The sequence below is a fragment of the Heterodontus francisci genome, chromosome 36, assembly GCF_036365525.1.
Source record: "Heterodontus francisci isolate sHetFra1 chromosome 36, sHetFra1.hap1, whole genome shotgun sequence".
NCBI classification, from domain to species: domain Eukaryota; kingdom Metazoa; phylum Chordata; class Chondrichthyes; order Heterodontiformes; family Heterodontidae; genus Heterodontus; species Heterodontus francisci.
Window position 1 is genome coordinate 44671199 of NC_090406.1, and position 18348 is coordinate 44689546.

The window sequence follows — 18348 nt, forward strand, 5'->3', positions numbered from 1 at the left end:
TAAGATGTTATTTTGGTTTCTCGCTCCACAGATGCTGCCAGACCTGCTGAGTATTTCCAGCAATTTCTATTATTTCAGATTTCCAGCATCTGCAGTGTTTTGCCTTTGTATTAAAATACAGCCACATTCTGAGAAGTTTTAACATCCATTGTGTCAGCTGTGGTTCAGTTGGTAGCATATTCCTCGGAATCAGGAAGTCTTACTCCAGAGATCTGAGCACGTAATCTATGCTGACAATCCAGTGCAGTACTAAAGGAGTGCTGCACTATCGGAGGTGCCATCAGTCAGGCATTAAACCAAGTTCCCGTCAGCCCTCTCAGGTGAATGTAAAAGATACCATGGCACTATTTTGAAAATGAGCAAGTGAGTTATCCCCAGTGTCCTGACCCTGGCAAGCCACTCAACTGTGTGAAACTCAAGGAATTAGGGGATGGGCAATAAATGTCAGCCTCGCTGGTGATTCGCCTGAGAATGAATTTTTAAAAAATGATACCTTTTTATTGCACGCAAGCCCAGATGGCAAGTATGGTGATGGAACGTGGTCTCCTGGACTAGTTTTTATCACTTAAAGGGGTCGGAACATTAGGTGTTCTCAGGTTGTTTTAATGTTTTGCCTCCCTCAGTTGGTCACACACTATCTGTATTATGATGTATATAGTACCATGACTGTGTGGGACAGGCTGGATGGACCAGTTGCTCTTTTCCTGTCTGACATTTTATTATGTCCATTTCAATTAAAACAGCAAACTGGAAAGCTGAAATATAATAGAGTGGGATAGTGCAGGAATTATCCAGACTGCTGCTACTGAGCAGTGTTACCCATAAACTGTATTGGCTAATAACCTATTGAATCTTAATTGAACCCTTGGGGCATAATAAGTTGTTTGTAGATTTTAAAATGGTGACTGGACACTGTCACCGGTGTAGTTAATTTTGTGAAATAAGAATTTGTGAGGAACAATGGCTGATCTGTATTGGCTCCTGGTGAATCAACACCTCAATTTTAAAATTCTCATCCTAGTTTACAAATTCCTCCATGGCCTCTCCCCTCCCTATTTCTGAAATCTCCTCCAGCCCTACAATCTTCCAAGATTTCTGCGCTCCTCTAATTCTGACCCCATGAGCATCCCGGATTTTAATCACTGCACCATTCTTGGCCATGCCTTTAGCTCCCAAGGCTCTAAGCTCTGGAATTTCCTCCCTAAACCTCTCTTTCCTCCTTCAAGACACTCTTTCAAACCTATTAGAGTAGTAGGGGCGTGGAACGCCCTGCCTGCAACAGTAGTAGACTCGCCAACTTTAAGGGCATTTAAGTGGTCATTGGATAGACATATGGATGAAAATGGAATAGTGTAGGTCAGATGGTTTCACAGGTCGGCGCAACATCGAGGGCCGAAGGGCCTGTACTGCGCTGTAATGTTCTAATTCTAATTACTTTGACCAAGCTTTTGGTTGCCTGCTCTAATAACGCCCAACATAGCTCTGTCAAATTTTGTTTTATAATGCTCCTGTGAAGTGGTTTGGGACGTTTTGTTATGTTACAGGTGCTATATGACTACAAGCTGTTGTTGGCTATCAATCCCTGTATCCAAAAGGATTCCAGCTCATTATAACGGTTCTTCCCAGAAGCTAAAGAGCAGCGCACCTGAGTTTAAAGAGCCATGTACGAGTTTAAAGAATAGCAATTTTTAAAAAAAGTTTATCCTTACTGAGATCTGTGGTGTATTTGCTGTTTTTGTTTTAATGCATTTTTATGTCATGAGTGTTAGTTGCATTAAAAATTGCATGTTCTTTATGATGGCTTAACATTTTAATTTTCATTCTTAAAGAAGGAACAATATGGTGTGATATCTGTGCTTTCCATAGCTTATTCAAAGGACAGCATCCCCTCAGCACTGCACTGTCAGGCTACATTCTGTGGTTAAGTCTCTAGAGTAAGATTTAAACATACAACTTTCTACCTTTAGAGGTAAGAGCTAAACCAACTGAGCTATAGCTCACACTTGATAATAAGGGAGTTGTTCACCTCAGGTGAGTTTTCAATCTACATTAGGTTGTCTGGAAAGAATCAAGTAGAGGTGTGGCGTAGAATTACATTATTGGAGGTGTCATCTTTTGGAATGGCACAGATTCACGCCGTACGTTCCTCCTTTATGTATGAAAATTCAGAGTTTATTTTCAGGTTACAGGAGATTACATGAGATGCAAACAACACAAGCCAGCCTTTCTAGTGTGAACCACATTGCAAGATAAAAGCAGTTCTGGCGTTACATAGAATTACATCAAGTTCACAACACAGAAACAGCCCATTTGGCCCAGTTGGTCTAAGCTGGTGTTTAAGCTCCACACAAGCCACTTTTTGCTCCTCTTCATCTAACCCTATCTGCATATCTTGCTATTCCTTCTGTCTCATGTGCTTATCTAATTTCTCCTTCAATGTTTCAATCCTATTCTCCACAACCACTCCACAGGGAAGTGAGCTTCGCATTCTAACCACCCTGTTGGATAAAGAAGTTTCTCCTGAATTCCCTTTTGGCTTTATTGACCTTGTTCGTGTAATAAGCACACTTCACATTTTAGTAGTGCTTAAGTTAGGCAAATATCTGGCATTTAAGACAGAAGAAGAAGGAGTAGAGCAATTAGCCCAATTTGATGATGAATGAAGGACTACACGGCCCTAGGCAATGATATTCAAAAACCACAACTTCAGAGCAAATTGGAGAGGGTTTACTGGCAGTGAATAATGACCACTGAGTGCTGCTGAAGGGCACAGAGTATTAAGAAGGGATAAAAGCAAAATACTGCAGATGCTGGAAATCTGAAATAAAAACAAGAAATGCTGGAACCACTCAGCAGGTCGGGCAGCATCTGTGGAAAGAGAAGCAGAGTTAACGTTTTGGGTCAGTGACCCTTCTTCGGAACCCTTCGGAACAGTTCCGAAGAAGAGTCACTGACCCGAAACGTTAACTCTGCTTCTCTTTCCACAGATGCTGCCAGACCTGCTGAGTGGTTCCAGCATTTCTTGTATTAAGAAGGGAGTTTGGTAAGTGAGGGAGTTCAGTAAGGAGGGGAACATAAATGAAGAAGAAAATAAATTTGAGTGAACAGAGTGTAAAGTGGAGTTTGGTGCATGAGGGAGGGGCTCCTTTCTTTCTTTCTTCTACCTTTTTTCAGCCTCTAGTTGCTGCCCCTCTCTCTCTTTGGTACAGGGGAAGAAGTTGATTGATGAGTAACTGGTAAGTTATTTTACTTCTCATTGTAATAAAAAGTTTTGAAAGTTACTTCATGGCAGGTCAGCTTGGACAAGTGGAATGTACGTCCTGCAGTATGTGGGAAGTCATTGACACACCAGGTGTCCTAGACGAACACATCTGCAGGACGTGTCACCAGCTGCAGAAGCTTGAGCTCCGGGTTTCAGAACTTGAGCGGCAATTGGAGTCACTGTTGTGTATCCACGAGGCAGAGCACTGTGTGGATAGGACGTTTAGGGAGGTGGTCACACGGCAGGTTAGGAACATGCAGACAGAAAGGGAATGGGTGACTGCCAGGCAGTCTAAGAGAACCAAGCAGGCAGTGCAGGAGTCCCCTGAGTCTATCTTGCTTGCTAATCGATTTTCCATTTTGGATACTAGTTTAGAGTGTTGGTTCCTTGGGGAGTGCAGCCAGAGCAAAGTCCGTGGCACCACGGGTGGCTCAGCTGCACAGGAAGGGAGGAAGAAGAGTGGAAGAGCAATAGTGATAGGGGATTCGATAGTCAAGGGATCAGACAGGCATTGCTGCGGCAGTAACCATGACTCCAGGATAGTGTGTCGCCTCTCTGGTGCCAGGGTCAAGGATGTCATGAAACGGCTGCATGACATCCTTCTGGGGGAGGGTGAACAGCCAGATGTCGTGGTCCACATTGGTACCAATGACCTAGGTAGGAAGAGGGTTGAGGTCCTGAAAGCAGATTTTAGGGCGTTAGGAAGGAAATTAAAAAGCAGGACCTCCAGATCAATAATCTCAGGATTGCTCCCAGTGCCACATGTTAGTGAGCATAGGAATAGGAGAATTGATCGATTGAACACATGGCTGGAGAATTGGTGTAGGAGGGAAGGCATCAGATTTCTGAGGCATTGGGACCAGTTCTGGGGCACGTGCGACCTGTACAAGATAGACGGGTACACCTTAACAGGACTGGAACTAATATCCTTGCAGGGAGATTTGCTAGTGCTGTTTGGGAGGGTTTAAACTAGCTTGTCAGGGGGATGGGAACCTGAGGGGTAACTCAAACTGGAAGGAAGGAAGTAAAGCTGGTAATGGGAGGTAGAAAAGTAGCAAGTGACATTAGAAGGCAGGCGAAACAAAGGCAAGCATCAACTAGGCTTAGAATGCAGAATGTCAAGAAGACAAGGTTAAGGGCACCCTACCTGAATGCACGCAGCATTCACAACAAGGTAGATGATTTAAAGGCCCAAATAGAGGTAAATGGGTATGATCTAATTGCCATAACAGAAATGTGGCTACAGGGTGCCCAAGATTGGGAACAGAATATTTAAGGATATTCGATATTCAGAAAGGATAGGCAAAAAGGAAAAGGAGGTGATGTTGCACTGATAATAAGGGACGGGATCATTACATTACTAAGGGAGAATCTCAGATCGGAAGAATAAAATGTGGAATCTATTTGGGTGGAGCTAAGAAACAGCAAGGGGCAGCAAACTTCGGGTCATTGACCCGAAACGTTAACTGCTTCTCTTTCCACAGATGCTGCCAGACCTGCTGAGTGGTTGCAGCATTTCTTGTTTTTATTTCAGATTTCCAGCATCCGCAGTATTTTGCTTTTATTAAACTTTGGTAGGAGTTATTTATAGGTCACCAAACAGTAGTGGTAGTGTGGGGCATGGTATTAATCAGGAGATTAGAGAAGCATGTGGCATGGGTAATACAGTAATCATGGGTGACTTCAATCTGCATGTAACTGGGTAAACCGAATGAGTACTAACGCTGTGGAGGACAAGTTTCTGGAGGGATAGTGTTCTAGAGCAGTATGTTGAGGAACCGACTAGAGAACAGGCTATTTTAGATCTAGTATGATGTAATGAGAAAGGGCTAATTAATAATCTTGTTGTAAAAGAACCTTTAGGAATGAGTGACCATAATATGATAGAATTTTATATTATGTTTGAAAGTGAGGTAGTTCAATCTGAAGCCAGGGTGTTAAATTTGAACAAAGGAAATTATGAAGGTATGAGGGGCAGATTGACTGAGGTGGATTAGGAAAATACATTAAAAGGTGTGACAGTACATAGGCAATGGATAGTCTTTGAAGAAATATTACATAGTTTACAGCAACTATACATTTCTTCAAGGCACAAAAATCCCAAAAGTAAAGCAGTCAACCGTGGACAAGAAAGGAAGTTAAAGATTGTATAAGATTAAAAGAAAAAGCCTATAAAGTTGCCAGAAATAGTAGTAAACTTGAGGATTGAGAGGATTTTAGAACACAGCAAAGGAGGATCAAGAAACTGATAAAGGGAGAATAGAATATGAATGTAAGCTAGCAAAAAATATAAAACGGACTGTAAAAGCTTCTACAGCTACGTAAAAAGGAAATGTTTGGCTAAGACAAATGTGGGTCCATTGCAGACAGAGTCAGGAGAATTTATAATCGTGAAGAGAAAAATGGCAGAGAAGCTAAATGATTACTTTGTGTCGGTCTTTACTGAGGAAGATACATGAAATCTCCCAGAATTAGAGATTCAAGGGATTAGGGGGAATGAGGAATTGAAAGAAATTAGTATTAGTAAGAAGATTGTATTGGAGAAATTAATGGGGCTAAAGGTTGATAAGTCCCCAGGACCTGATATTCTACATCCCAGAGTGTTGAAAGAGGTAGCTGTGGAGATAATGGATGCATTGGTGATCATCTTCCAAAATCCTATAGATTCTGGAGCGGTTCTTGCAGATTGGAAGGTCGCAAATGTCACCCCACTATTTAAGAAGGGAGGGAGAGAGAAAACTGGGAATTACAGACCTGTTCACCTTACATCAGTCATTGGGAAAATGCTAGAATCTATTTGAAAGGATGTGATAAGTGGACACTTGGATAATAATGATCTGATTGGGCATAGTCAACATGGGTTTATGAATGAGAAATTATGTTTGACGAACCTGTTGGAGTTTTTTGAGTATGTTACAGAATTGATAAAGGAGAGTTGGTGGACGTGGTATACTTGGATTTTCAGAAGGCTTTTGATAAAGTCCCCCACAGGAAGTTGGTTCGCAAAATTAAAGCACATGGGATAGCAGGTAATATGCTGGCATGGATTAAGGATTGGTTAACAGGCAGAAAACAGAGAGTAGGAATTGATGGGTCGTTCTTGCGTTAGCAGGCAGTGAATAGTGGGGTACCACAGGGATCAGTGCTTGGGCCCCAGATGTTCACAATATATATCAATGACTTGGTTTTGGGGACCAAATGTAATGTTTACAAGTTTGCGGATGACATAAAACTGGGCGGGAATGTGTGTTGTGAGAAAGATGCAAAGTGGCTTCAGGAGGATTTGGACAGACTTAGTGAGGGTCAAAAACATGGCAGATGGAATATAATGTGGAAAAATGTGAGGTTATCCACTTTGGTAGGAGGAATAGCTGTGCAGAGAAGTTCTGAAATGGTAAGAGATTAGAAAGTGTAGATGTGCAAAGGGACCTGGTTGTCCTCATCAATAAGTCACTGAAAGCTAACATGCAGGAGTAGCAAGCAATTAGGAAGGCTAATGGTCTGTTAGCTTTTATCACAAGAGGATTTGAGTACAGGAGTAGTGAAGTCTTGCTTCATTTGTATAGAATCTTGGTTCGACCACACCTGGAGTACTGTGTGCAGTTTTGGTCCCCTTATCTTAGGAAGGATATTATTGCCATAGAGGGAGTGCAACGAATGTTCACCAGATGTGTTCCTGGGATGGCAGGACTGTCCTAATGAAGAGAGATTGGGGAAACTGGACCTGTATTCTCTAGAGTTTTGAAGAATGAGAGGTGATCTCATTGAAACCTACAAAATACATAAAGGGATAGACAGGGTAGATGCAGCTAAGATTTTTCCCCTGGTTGGGGAGTCGAGAACCAGGGGACACAATTTCAAAATAAGGAGGAAGCCACTTAGGATGGAGATGAGGAGAAATTTCTTGACTCAGATGGTTGTGAATCTTTGGAATTCTCTACCCCAGAGGGCTGTGGAAGCTCAGTCATTGAGTATGTTTAAAGCAGAGATTTACAGATTTCTAAATACAAATGGCAGAAAGGGATATGAAGATAGTGTGGGGAAAAAGGCATTGAAGTGGACGATCAGCCATGATCATATTGAATGGCCGGGCAGGCTCAATGGGCTGAATGGCCTACTCCTCCTATGTTCCTATAAGAACCTACTCCATTATTTAATGAAAGAGACAGATGCACCAGCCAAGGACTGTACACAGGGTGTAGCTTCCCCCATCTCTCTCAAGCTCGTGCCGTCGGGATAAAATAGTGCCCCAGCCAACTATTGCTGAGCCCTACAGGCTATTCTGAGAATGGAGGTTAGACTCAGCTGTCAGTGATTGATCCTTACAAGTTAGCACAGATTAAAAATAAAAGGGCAGGGGGAAGGAATTAACTAGCAATAGTCTTTGCAGAGAAAGAGGAGGCCAGTGCCTAACATAGATTCTTGCTAAATGAGCCCATTCTGAGAATGAATGAAGAGAGCTGGTCACTTGGCAAAGACAATTTTATTGACCGTCTACAGTATATAAAAAATGCAAGTATTTCTACGGGGGCCCTTCTCACCATCTGTGATAACCTTGGCGAAAGAGTCTTGGAAACCCCAGAAAAACAGCACATTTTTTCTGAGATTTTTTTCAACTTTTCTGCTGAAGCCATTGTATTATTGGTGAATCTCTGCTGCTTCCCCTCAAAGTCAATATATCCTTTCACACCTGAATGGAGCACTTTAGATAGTGGTCTAACCAGAGCTCTGTCCAACTGAAGCTTCATTTCAACCCAGTTGAAATCCAGTGCCCTGGTGATAAAAGCCATTATTCCTTCAGCCTTTTTGATTGTTTTTTGTACCTGTCTACTAGCTTCTACTTGAACTCCCAAATTGCTTTGCTTCTTGAAAGTTCCGAGTTTCTCACCATTCAGAAAAAAACTCTTGATTTATCTTTCTTGGGTCCAAAGTTGCTGACCTCTCACTTCCTCACATCAAACTCCATCTGTCATAGTTACGGTGGACGTTTTAGGGGAGACCCCAAGGAAGCTCACTCCCTCAGTTCCTAAATAAGTCTGCCCAGACCCTGTATGGTTTTTGTGGTAGGAACATAGGAAATAGGAGCAGGAGTAAGCCATTCGGCTCATTGAGCCTGCTCCACCATTCAGCTAGATCATGGCTGATCATCTACTTAAATGCCATTTTCCAGCACTATCCCCATATCCCTTGATGTCATCAATGTCTAGAAATCTAACAATCTCAGTCTTGAACATACTCAATGACTGAGCCTCCACAGCCCTCTGGGGTAGAGAATTCCACAGAGCCACAGATATACCACCGTCTGAGTGAAGAAATTCCTTCTTATCTTGGTCCTAAATGGCCTACCTCTTACTCTGAGATGGGTCCCCTGGTTCTAGACCCCCCCCCCAGCCAGGGGAAACCTCCTTCCCACCTAGTTTTGTGTCATCAGCAAACATGGAAATATTACATATATATAATAAAAGCAAAATACTGCAGATGCTGGAAATCTGAAATAAAAACAAGAAATGCTGGAAATACTCAGCAGGTCTTGCAGCATCTGTGGAGAGAGAAGCAGAGTTAACGTTTCAGGTCAGTGACTGTTCATCAGAACTGACAAATATTGGCAACGACTGAAGGCACTGGATACGGCAAAGGCTATGGGTCCTGACAATATTCCGGCAATAGTACTGAAGACCTGTGCTCCGGAACTTGCTGCACCCCGAGCTAAGCTGTTCCAGTACAGCTACAACACTGGCATCTACCTGGCAATGTGGAAAATTGCCCAGGTATGTGCTGTACACAAAAAGCAGGACAAGTCCAACCTGGCCAATTACCGCCCCATCAGCCTACTCTCAATCATCAGCAAAGTGATGGAAGGTGTCATCAACAGTGCCATCAAGCAGCACTTGTTTAGCAATAACCTGCTCAGTAATACCCAGTTTGGGTTCCAACAGGGCCACTCAGCTCCTGACCTCATTACAGCCTTGGTTCAAACATGGACAAAAGAGCTGAACTCAAGAGGTGAGGTGAGAGTGACTGCCCTTGACATCAAGGCAGCATTTGACTGAGTATGGCATCAAGGAGCCCTAGCAAAACTTGAGTCAATGGGAATCAGGGGAAAACTCTTTGCTGGTTAGAGTCATACATAGCGCAAAGGAAGATGGCTGTGGTTGTTGAAGGTCAATCATCTAAGCTCCAGGACATCACTGCAGGAGTTCTTCAGGGCAGTGCCCTGGGCCCAACCATCTTCAGCTGCTTCATCAATGACCTTCCTTCAATCATAAGGTCAGAAGTGGGGATGTTCGCTGATGATTGCACAATGTTCAGCACCATTTGTGACTCCTCAGATACTGAAGCAGTCCGTGTAGAAATGCAGCAAGACCTGCACAATATCCAGGCTTGGGCTGATAAGTGGCAAGTAACGTTTGCGCCACACAAGTGCCAGGCAATGACCATCTCCATCAAGAGAGAATCTAACCATCTCCCCTTGACATTCAATGGTATTACCATGGCTGAATCCTCCATTATCAACATCCTAGGGGCTACCATTGACCAGAAACTGAACTGGAGTAGCCATATAAATACCGTGGCTACAAGAGCAGGTCAGAAGCTAGGAATCCTGCGGCGAATAACTCACCTCCTGACTCTCCAATGCCTGTCCACCATCTACAAGGCACAAGTCAGGAGTGTGATGGATGGATCCCCACTTGCCTGGATGTGTGCAGCTCCAACAACACTCAAGAAGGTCAACACCATCCAGGACAAAGCAGCTCGCTTGATTGGCACACCATCCACAAACATTCACTCCCTCCACCACTGATGCACAGTGGCAGCAGTGTGTACCATCTACAAGATGCACTGCAGCAATGCACCAAGGCTCCTTAGACATCACCTTCCAAACCCGCGACCTCTACCACCTTGAAGGACAAGAGCAGCAGATGCATGGGAACATCACCACCTGCAAGTTCCCCTCCAGGTCACACACCATCCTGACGTGGAACTATATCGCCGTTCCTTCACTGTTGCTGGGTCAAAATCCTGGAACTCCCTTCCTAACAGCACTGTGGGTGTACCTACCTCACATGGACTGCAGCGGTTCAAGAAGGCAGCTCACCACTACCTTTTCAAGGGCAATTAGGGATGGGCAATAAATGCTGGCCTGGCCAGTGACGCCCACATCCCATGAATGAATAAAAAAAAAATAGTCCCCCCATCCAAATCATTGATATAGATTGTGAATAGCTGGGGCCCAAGCACTGATCCTTGCAGTACCCCACTAGTCACAGCCAGGCATCCCGAGAATGACCCATTTATTCCTACTCTTAGTTTTCTGTCCATTAACCAATTCTCAATCCATGCCAGTATATTACCCCATTCCCATGTGTTATCATTTTGCTTACTAACCTCCTGTGTGGGACCTTATTAAAAACCGTGCACTAGTCCTCCTGGCACTAACTTTATCATGATTCCATCGGGGTGGGGGGGGGAGAGGGGATGGGTGGTGATATTGGTTTTGGCTGATGTTGGGAAGCAGACAACAGTGAATCTCCAGCCTGTTTTACAGCCTGCCCTGAAATTGGGCAAAGGATAAAATAGGGCTGATTCGTGCCCATTTAGTGCTGCCACCAAAGACCAGTTCCCCCATTGTGTGTTTGTGTCGGATGTACTGAAACTCCTTAGCATTACCATCAGAGACCCTGGAATTATTCTGCTATTACATTGGGTTAGAGGCCACTGTGTGACATTGGACTCTCCCCAGTCTCCATCGCAATCTGGAACCGCCCCCTCCTGATAATTTATGAAACTTGGCAGATAATGGGGAGTCCCCCAGAATTGTGGATTAAAGAAATGGTAGGGGAATGCAGACAAGGACATAGAAACATAGAAAATAGGAGCAGGAGTAGGCCATTCGGCCCTTAAACCATGGTTCCTTTTTATATTCACCAAGTAAAGGCAATGAAATACCAGTATGTAATGAAGAGAATTCTTGCACATGGGCTTGATCCTGGAATAGTCAGACAGGTAATTGAATGGTGGTATGGAAAAAACAAAAGAAAGAATTTGCATTTAAGTAGCACCCTTCACAACCTTAGGACATCCCAAAGCATTTTACAGCCAATGACGTATTTATGAAGTGTAGTCACTGTTGTCACGCAGGAAATGCACAGCCAATTTGCACACAGCAAGTTCCCACAAACAGCAATATCATAATAACCAGATAATCTGCTTAAGCGATGTGTGTTGTGGGATGAATGTTGGCCTGACTACATTTATAGAGGTTCCAATGTATTGTGGAAGTTACACTGAGAATTTGTGCACTTTGTGGGGGGAATTTTATGCTCTTCCCCCAAGTCAGGTTTGGAGGTGGGGAGAGCAAATAATCGGGCAGGGTGGGGGTGGGGGGAGCCCGCCACCTTCCCACCTTCACCCAAATTAAGTCCGGGACGAGAAGGCCTGTGAATGGCCTTCCCGCCCTGCTGCCAATTGAGGCCCTTAAGTGAGCAATTAATGCCATATTAAGGGCCTCATCACATTGCCACCGCAATTAGCCCAGTGACAGATGGGCCTGTTGCCACATGGGGAGCATGCCAAACTAACCCGTGAGGGTTGCTTGCCGGCACTGTGGGGGTGGGGGTGTCGCTTGTTAAAAGGAACTTAGGGCCTGAACAAGGGACCCAGGATCGGGGAAGGGGGGGCCTGCCATGAGCCACCTCCCCACCCTTGCTGCCGAATCCCCTACACGACCCTCCCCTCCACCCCCAACCCACGAAACCCCTCCAACTGAGACTTACCTGTGGCTGGCCTGGTTCCAGGGCCTCGGGTGAGTGCTCTACCAGCAGCAGCCATCGTCTCTGCGGTGCCGCTGCTCAGTTAAAGAGCTGCTGGCCTCTAGCCCTCAGTAGGCAGAACTTCCGCCACCGGGGCCCTTGATCCTGGGGGAAGCCCGCCACTGTCCACTTCAATGCCTAATTGGCACAATCCGGCGGGCCTTCTGCAGAGGAGGCAAAACAGGGCTCTCGCTGGTGCTTTTGCCAGTTATTGAGATCTTCGTCGGCCGGATAAAATCCCAGCATTTGTGTCCCTTATGACTGAAGAAGTTCTCAGTGCCTACTGACCCAACCCTGTCTTCAGAGGTTTCTGGAAAGAGACATAAGGCTTCATCGTTCGAATAGTATTCATGACTGGGCGAAAATTACTGATCTGAGAAAACTGTATAACGTTAGTTCATGACGTTACACTAAAGTAACCAGAAGTAATCACTCTCATAGTAAACAGACAGTGATAGCTTTTAACCTGACTTATAATGTTAACCCTTTGCGTGTATTGGAGATGTTTTCCCTCTGGAACTCCATTCCAATACCGCTCCTTGCCTTTATGAACATCTTAAAACCCATCACTTTGGCTCGGCTTTCAGTCACCTTTCCTAACTCCCCCACTATAGCCCGGCATGCTTTTACTAAATGAAAGTTTCCTTCACTAAAGCGTGTTTGAAACATTTTTCTGCATTCCAGGCGTAACATACATGCAAGTTGCTGCAGAATTATCAAATTGTCTGGGAAGTGCTCAGTCTTAAGTTTATTTATTCACAAACTCCATTTAATGAAGGGTCTGAGGAGGAAGGATAAGAGTTTCGAGATAAATGAAGGTTAATGCTGCCCTGGAACTATACATCGAGTAAGATGAGGGCAGAGGGGCAGACAGAGAGCCCAAAGGGACATCCACAGCAGTAATCTGAGTGAAGAGTTCGCAAGGCAACATAAATGGTGAGAGCAAAGTACCAGTTGCCAAGGGACTTCATGTGAACCCCTATGGTTAAATTAGTCTTTAAATCCTGTTTAGGTGATGGCAGCTATTGGTAAAATTACATAGAATGTACAGCACAGAAACAGGCCATTTGGCCTGACTGGTCGGTGCTGTTTATGCTCCACAAGAGCCTCCCCCCCACCTTATTTCATCTCACCCTATCAGTATTTCCTTACACAAAAGCAAAATAGTGTGCATTCTGGAAATCTGAAATTAAAAACCAGAAAATGCTGGAAATTCTCAGCAGGTCAGGCAGTATCTTTGGAGAGAGATGCAGAGTTAACAGTTCAGGTCTTACCTTACATCAGAACTCCTTATTTAGTATTTCCTTATATTCCTTTCTCCCTCAAGTACTGAAATGCATTTGTTTGCCTCAAATATTCCTTGTGGTAGCCAGTTTCACATTTTTACCAAAGAAATTTCTACTCATTGTCACTAATTGATCCAAATAGGGAAGCTTCCTGTCTGTTCTGTAGATTATCTCCATGCCTGTGGGTAGTTTGCTGGAGGTGAGGTGTAACATTGCAGTGAGGAAAATGGAGAAGAGGGTTGCAATGACACAGCCTTACTTTTTTTTTTATTCATTCATGGGATTTGGGCGTCACTGGCCAGGCCAGCATTTATTGCCCATCCCTAATTGCCCTTGAGAAGGTGGTGGTGAGCTGCCTTTTTGAACCGCTGCAGTCCATGTGGGGTAGGTACACCCACAGTGCTGTTAGGAAGGGAGTTCCAGGATTTTGACCCAGCGACAGTGAAGGAATGGTGATATAGTTCCAAGTCAGGATGGTGTGTGACTTGGAGGGGAAGTTGCAGGTGGTGGTGTTCCCATGTATTTGCTGCCCTTGTCCTTCTAGTTGGTAGAGGTCGTGGGTTTGGAAGGTGATGTCTAAGCAGCCTTGGTGCATTGTTGCTTTGTCCTGGATGTTGTCGAGCTTCTTGAGTGTTGTTGGAGCTGCACCCATCCAGGGTCCAGGCCAATCAGGCAAGTAACTTTTGCGCCACACAAGTGCCAGGCAATGACCATCTCCAACAAGAGAGAATCTAGCCATCTCCCCTTGACATTCAATGGCATTACCATCGCTGAATCCCCCACTATCAACATCCTAGGGCCTACCATTGACCAGAAACTGAACTGGAGTAGCCATATAAATACCGTGGCTACAAGAGCAGGTCAGAGGCTAGGAATCCTGAGGCGAGTAACTCACCTCCTAACTCCCCAAAGCCTGTCCACCATATCCCCAAGGCACAAGTCAGGAGTGTGATGGAATACTCTCCACATTTCCAAGCCTTGACACCGCTCTTGGCTGAGATAGGGTCTGTGGTGGTTCTGTTGGTGAGGAATCACAGCTTTTTGTCATCGTGGAGTAGCCGGAGGATGGTGATAAATTTCTGAGGGCAGCCAAATTTGAGCAGGATGCTCCATAAGCCTTTGTGGTTTTGTGTACAGCGGTTGGCGTTGTTTGCTGCATTTTTCTTGGATTTGCCGTGCGGTGAAGATCATGTCTATGGTGCCTCTCGATGGGTGAAAACTGCACTGTGGCTCCGGAAGGAGCTCTTCAGCCACTGGGAGGAGGTAATTAAGGAGGATCCTTGCAATGGTCTTCCCTGTGGCAGACAGCAGGGAGATTCCTCTGTAGTTACAGCAATTGGTCTTGTCTCCTTTCTTGAATACAGTGATGATCACAGCGACCCTGAAGTCCCCCGGAGCACTCCTCATCCCAGATGACGGTTATGAAGTTGTGCAGTCATGCCAGACGTGTATCTCTGCCATGCTTCAGGATTTCGGCAAGGATTCCATCTGCTTCAGAGATGTTCTTCAGCTGTTGATTGGCTTTTCCGACCTCGCTCCAGACTAGGGTAGCACCAAGACTGAACTGGACAGGGTGTTCATAGAATCCAAACCTCCGGCTTGGAGACCTCGCTGCCGCCATCCCAGTTCACTGGACCATGACAGAGGAGCTCCAGGCTTAAAGGGTGGGGTCAGTCAGCGCAAACTGTACTCCACCTTAAAGCACCACTGCGCAAGCAGGACGGAAATCCATCCACCCCTACTATAACTCAACAAGTAAGTCTTGTAGCGTCGGGAAAGGGCGAAAATGGCAGGTGCAAGATGGCACTGGCAGACACAGTTCCTGCATGCAGGCAGCTTAGGATATTGTTCGTTTTGATGATGACCTAGAGACGACATCATCACCCGGTAGCACCGAGTGACCAAGCAGCCTTTCTGAAGGCCAGCACTGCTTGCTCCGAAATTGGAGAGGGGCCTAGAAAAGGTGACCTAAACAAATGCTTATCTCCCTACTACCCAGTTGGCTTGCCACGATCAACGGGCATCTCTTAATGCGGCCAAACTACGACAGAGAAGGAAATGCGAACTCCTAACCTCGCTTCAAAAGGTGAGAAAAGAAGAAAAATTCTGAAACTCTCTTGCTGGAACGTGAGAACAATGCTCAACTCTGGTAATAACAGCCGCCCCAATGACGCTCAGTCCTGGTGGCCCATGAGCTAGCCAGACTAAACATTGATATAGCAGCCCTGAGTGAGGTGTGCTTCTCAGAGCAAGGCAGCCTAACAGAACACAACACTGGCTACACCCTCTATTGGTGAGGTAGACCTCAAGGTGAACAACGCCTCTTCGATGTCGGCATCATGGTGAAGAAGACTATCACCACTAAACTTTCAAGCCTGCCAATCGGCCACTCCAAATGCATCATGTCCCTGCGCCAGCCCCTCCAAGACCAGCAGCATGTAACCCTCATCAGTGTTTATGCTCTAACCCCGAAGGCTAACCCAGCTGACAAAGATGAGTTCTACACAGATCTCCATGAACTCATCCTGAATGCCCCTCCCAAGGACAAAATTGTCGTCCTTGGCAATTTCAATGCCAGAGTGGGCCGTGACGGTCTGGAATGGAAGGGAGTGCTTGGAAACCATGGAGTTGGAAACTGTAATGAAAACGGCCATTTACTCTTGGAACACTGTGCAGAAAAGCAGCTGTTCATAACCAACACCTTCTTTCAACAAAAAGATAGCTTGGTGCAGGGCACAATTGCAAAGTTTGCAGATGATACAAAACTTTGAAACATTGTGAACTGTGAGGAGGATGGTGTAGAACTGTAAAGGGGCATAGACAAGTTGGTGGAATGGGCAGATAGGTGGCAAAAGTTCAATGCAGAGATATGTGAAATAGTTCATTTTGGTAGGAAGAACATGGAGAGACAATATAAAATAAAAGGTACAATTCTGAAAAGGGTGCAGGAGCAGAGGGACCTGGGTGCATATGTGCAAAAGTCATTGAAGGTGTCAGGACAGGTTGAGAGAGCAGTTAATAAATCATACAGTATCCTGGGTTTTATTAATAGGGGAATAGAGTACAAGAGCAAGGAAGTTATGTTGAACTTGCATAAAGCACTAGTTCGGCCTCAGCTGGATTATTGTGTCCAGTTCTGGGCACCACACTTTAGAAAAGATGTGACGACATTGGAGAGAGTACAGAAAAGATTCACGAGACTGGCTCCAGGGATGAAGAACTTCAGTTATGAAGATAGATTGAAGAAGTTGGGACTGTTTTCCTTGGAGAAGAGAAGGCTGAGAGGTGATTTGATAGAGGTATTCAAAATCATGAGGGGTCTGGATAGAGAGAAACTGTTCCCACTCGTGAAAGGATCGAGAACAAGAGGGCACAGATTTAAAGTAAAGGGTAAGAGAAGCAAAAGTGACATGAGGAAAAACCTCTTCACGCAGCAAGTGGTTCAGGTCTGGAATGCGCTGTCTGAGAGTGTGGTGGAGGCAGGTTCAATTGAAGCATTCAAAAGGGAATTAGACTGTTAAATGAAAAGAAAGAATGTGTCAGGTTACAGGGAGAATGTGGGGGAATGGCACTGAGTTAATTGCTCGTTTGGAGAGCCAGTGCAGACATGGACTGAATGGCCTCCTTCTGCGCTGTAACTATTCTGTGATTCTGTGATCTAATCCAACAGGGTCTCCCTCTCTGAGAACTGAACACCAATTAGAGCCAGCAGCTTGTCCACATGAGACACCTTATCACAATCCAGCAACTTGAACACTAGTACTGATCCAGAGATCCCCAAATTGAATTTTGATATTCTTTTGTACAATCTATTAAAGTGCATGATCTATTTCTCAATGGAATGACGATATGTTTTCTGAATCGATCGAAGTCTGACCATGCCTCATAGGCATGTAGCAGATTTCATCCAAGAACGCGATTAGAATGTCCAAACCTCCTTCTCTATCCAACTGTTGGGCATCCAGCTCACAAAATACTTTACTCCCGATTTTACTCCTTGCTAACAAGTTTACACCTCCTAACCCAAAACCAGTTTGGGTCTGTGTCTATTTATAGGGGCTCAAATAAATCCTCAGTTAATGCCCACCACTTGCATACAATTAAACACAACTAATATAAAATGAACATCCAGTGCTCTGTTTGCTCTTAAATAGCCTTATTTACCTGCATTGCTACTTTTAGTGATTAGTGTATCTGGACCCCCAGATCTCTCTGCAACTTTACTGCATTTAGACACATTTTCCAAGTAGGATGTGGCCTCATTTTTCCTACCAAAATGTACCACTTCACACTTATTTATATCGAAAGTAATTTGTCAATTACATGCACAATCTGCAAGTTTATCAGTGTCTGCTTGTAGTTTGTTGCAACTTTCCTGAGTATTAAACGACACCTTCCAATTTGGTATTTTGCACAGATTGTGAAATTGTCTTCCAATTCCCGAGTCCAAATCATTTGTGTAAGTGGTGAACAACAGTGATCCCAGCACCAATTCCTGTGGAACACTAGTTCCCACCTTTTGCTAGTCTGAGTAACTACCCTAACACCTACTCTCTGTTTTAGCACAGTTATAATTGGAGTTTCAATTTGTGAAGTATAAAATTCCATATTAATGAAGCATAAAATTCCAGCACATCATTGTATTGACGCATGCTAACTACAGTCTGTGTGGTGTTGGCTGGGTGGTGGAATCGAGTGAAATATGTAGCTTTTTGGTTGCGATGTTGCCATTTCTGGTGAAATTCATGACTTCTGGTGAGTCTGGCAGCGATGGTGAGACAGGTGATAATGGTGAGTCTGGCAGTGATGGTGAGGCAGGCAGCGATGGTGAGACAGGTGATGGTGAGTCTGGCGGCGATGGTGAGACAACCGTTTCGCTCTTTTAAAACAGAATACATTCTGTTGCACTCCTCAGGTTGAAAATGTTGCGGTATGGTAGAGTAAAGAGAATAACTCCCAACAGTGATATGAGATCTGGGAGAAATGTGAC

The 18348-nt window shown here is 44.7% G+C and overlaps 1 protein-coding gene across 2 annotated transcripts in view; it reads left to right on the forward strand.

Annotated features, from left to right (window-relative positions):
* Window positions 1-18348, forward strand: part of plppr3a (phospholipid phosphatase related 3a) — a 128478-nt gene that overhangs the window by 40888 nt on the left and 69242 nt on the right. Inside the window, exon 1 of one of the 2 annotated variants that reach the window (XM_068016615.1) lies at window positions 6260-6291. The exons of the other annotated variant lie outside the window; for it this stretch is intronic. The gene's annotated coding sequence lies outside the window, so the exon portion shown is untranslated. Of the gene's footprint in view, window positions 1-6259; window positions 6292-18348 lie in introns of those variants that run through there. 2 annotated transcript variants of the gene reach the window in all.